Source organism: Aedes albopictus, chromosome 3 (assembly GCF_035046485.1).
Source record: "Aedes albopictus strain Foshan chromosome 3, AalbF5, whole genome shotgun sequence".
In the NCBI taxonomy this organism is placed as follows: Eukaryota; Metazoa; Arthropoda; class Insecta; order Diptera; family Culicidae; genus Aedes; species Aedes albopictus.
The window spans coordinates 267,437,989-267,440,705 of record NC_085138.1 but is presented as its reverse complement, the minus strand read 5'-3'; positions in this window follow the sequence as shown (position 1 = coordinate 267,440,705).

The window sequence follows — 2,717 nt, the reverse complement described above, 5'->3', positions numbered from 1 at the left end:
AAAATTCAACAAGCTGTAACTTTTCATAGAGTGCATCAAAAAATCTAAAATTTTGACTGTTTGTCAACCTATTATATGTGCATCTTTGGTACAAATTTGGGCTCCATTGAATAAATTTTTCGCGAAGTAAGAACCGTTCGGGTAAAACACTATTATTTAGACAACTAATTTTTGAACTGTCATATCTCGGAAACCAGTGAACCAAATTAAATGATTTTTTTAACGTTCATCTACAATATATTGATACTTAATACGACGTTATACAATATAATATTTTCTCAAGGCGAATTAAGTTACACCGCGTTGAAATTTTTACTCATATAGAGGAAAATAAGCCAAATTTACAATACCACACAAAAATTACTAAATGTGTTCTTCCATCAATCTTAATAGGCTCTAATATATCTGATTAGAGATAACTTGAGAACAGAAGTGGAAAATCTTTCTATATCAACACTAAAATTTATTGACATTGATGTAAAAAAATACATTTTTTCGAGAAAAATCCAAAAAGTGTCAATTTATGATAGCTTTTTACAACGTTCAAAAAGTACCTATGTTTTAATAGTTTGTAAAGCATTTACATAGTGTTAGTGTACGTTCAAAATTTAATTCAATTCGATTCACTGGTTTCCGAGATATGACAGCTCAAAAATGAGTTGTCTAAATAATAGTGTTTTACCCGAACGGTTCTAACTTCGCGAAACATTAATCAATCGAGCCCAAATTTGTACCAACGATGCACATATAATAGGTTGACAAACAGTCAAAATTTGAGATATTTTGATGCACTCTATGAAAAGTTATAGCATGTTGAACTTTTTTGTGCGAGAAAAAAAGTTTCCTATCCCAAACATTTTGGCCACCCCCTGTAGATGGTGTCCGGCCATTTGGCCGAATGCCGTTTGGCCGAATGTCGTTTGGCCGAACGCCGTTTGGCCGAATGCCGTTTGGCCGAATTTTTATCCAAAGGATTTGAAGGCGTGGGCAAACTCTGAATAACATTCTAGCTGCCAATATGATCATCAGAAATATTTCCTTCTTTCAGTCATAGGCTATTCTTTCTAGTTTTACCATCAAGAGATTAGTTGGCGTTGAAACTGAGAATATTTTTGTCAGAGATTTTTCCTTCTTTGAATCATAGGCTATTCTTTCGAGTTATACTGATATAGGAAACAGTGGTATGATCACTTAAGTTCATCATACCCTTTTCGGCCAAACGGCTTTCGCCCAAACGGCGTTCGGCCAAATGACCCTTTCGGCCACATGGCGTTCGGCCAAACGGCATTCGGCCAAATGGCGTTCGGCCAAATGACCCGGAACCCTGTAGATGACCGCACAATTCGTAGTTGGTACTCCGTGATTGACCAGAGCAATCGAAATTGCACAAGGAACCAATGAAAAGGGCTTGGGACTAGCTTACTATTCTCAATGTGCACAGTTCGAGAGCTCTCAAGGTCAATAACGGCGCCGGCCACGTCCTTACGGTCATCGAGGAAGGGAGGGAATGTTAGTAAGACAAACGTTGTTATAAAGACCGCGAATCGCTGCATCTCCACGCTTGTCTCAGGAAGGAATTTTTGTTAGTAGGGTAAGGTACATTGTCAGTCCGGGAGTCACCTATGGTTGGTGATATGATTTGACAATGGATCAATATACACAAACCGCCGTTAACAACCGACCACTTTTCAACGCAAAAACTAGCCAAAACAGAAAATTTTATCGCGCGTCTCCACTCCACTAGAGAGCAGAAACCTTTAGTCTATTCCACACAGAAATACACTGAACGCGACTCACTTGTCGGCGCCCGGATTTTTTCTCGACCGGCGAGCCCGAACCAACACTTTTCACTCTTTTGTGTAAATGCAAAAATGAAAGAAAATATTTATTATCAACTTAAAGTGTATTGGGAACTAGTGCCGACGGGAAGCGAAAAATTCGGAACCGACTCGAGCCACGAGTCGAGTACGAAACGAAGATGAGCACTGTGAAATAGACGACGACGACGACGACGCGCTCGCGACCGAACCAAACGAAAAAAGCGGCATTACGACTTTGCCTCCAAAAGCACACTAAACTGCCCCGTACGAAGATGAGCACCAAGAACTATTTTCTATGATTTGTATGGAAAAACCTCTCACATGGCCATCTTGTTAATTGAACATCTTTGATATATGTAAAATTAGACCAGAATTCCAGTTAACAACTATCGAATGTCTTCTATTTCCGTAAGCTACATAAGGACATAGAAACAGGAATTTAGTTCACTGCGGCCTAAAATTTGCAAACTCTTCCAACAGCATTTCGCATCGGATGATTCAATTTCCTAACATTGTCGCAGTAAATTATGGCTTGTATTGCTCTTCAGGTTTGCACAGCTGCGGCTTCAAACGAGCAGTTTTCAAGTGTGCCTCCAAACACACTACATATAACAGTGCTAGCTTTGGTCCAGAATTCAAATAACGGTTCTGTTCTCCACCTTCAATCGTCACGATTTATTGAAGCAATGAAATGTGACCCGCTTATCGCATCTCTCAAATCATCTCTTCTTCGAAAAAAAAAAACAGTCTTTTTTCTTTCGTTGCTGATACGACGACCGACGACGAGCCAGCCGGCGAACCCGTATCCCCGATATACGTGTGTAGAGCGGGCGCACATCAAATTTGCATTTTATAGCATCTCCGGTGGATTCGAGCATATCGGTACTTCAAGTCTTC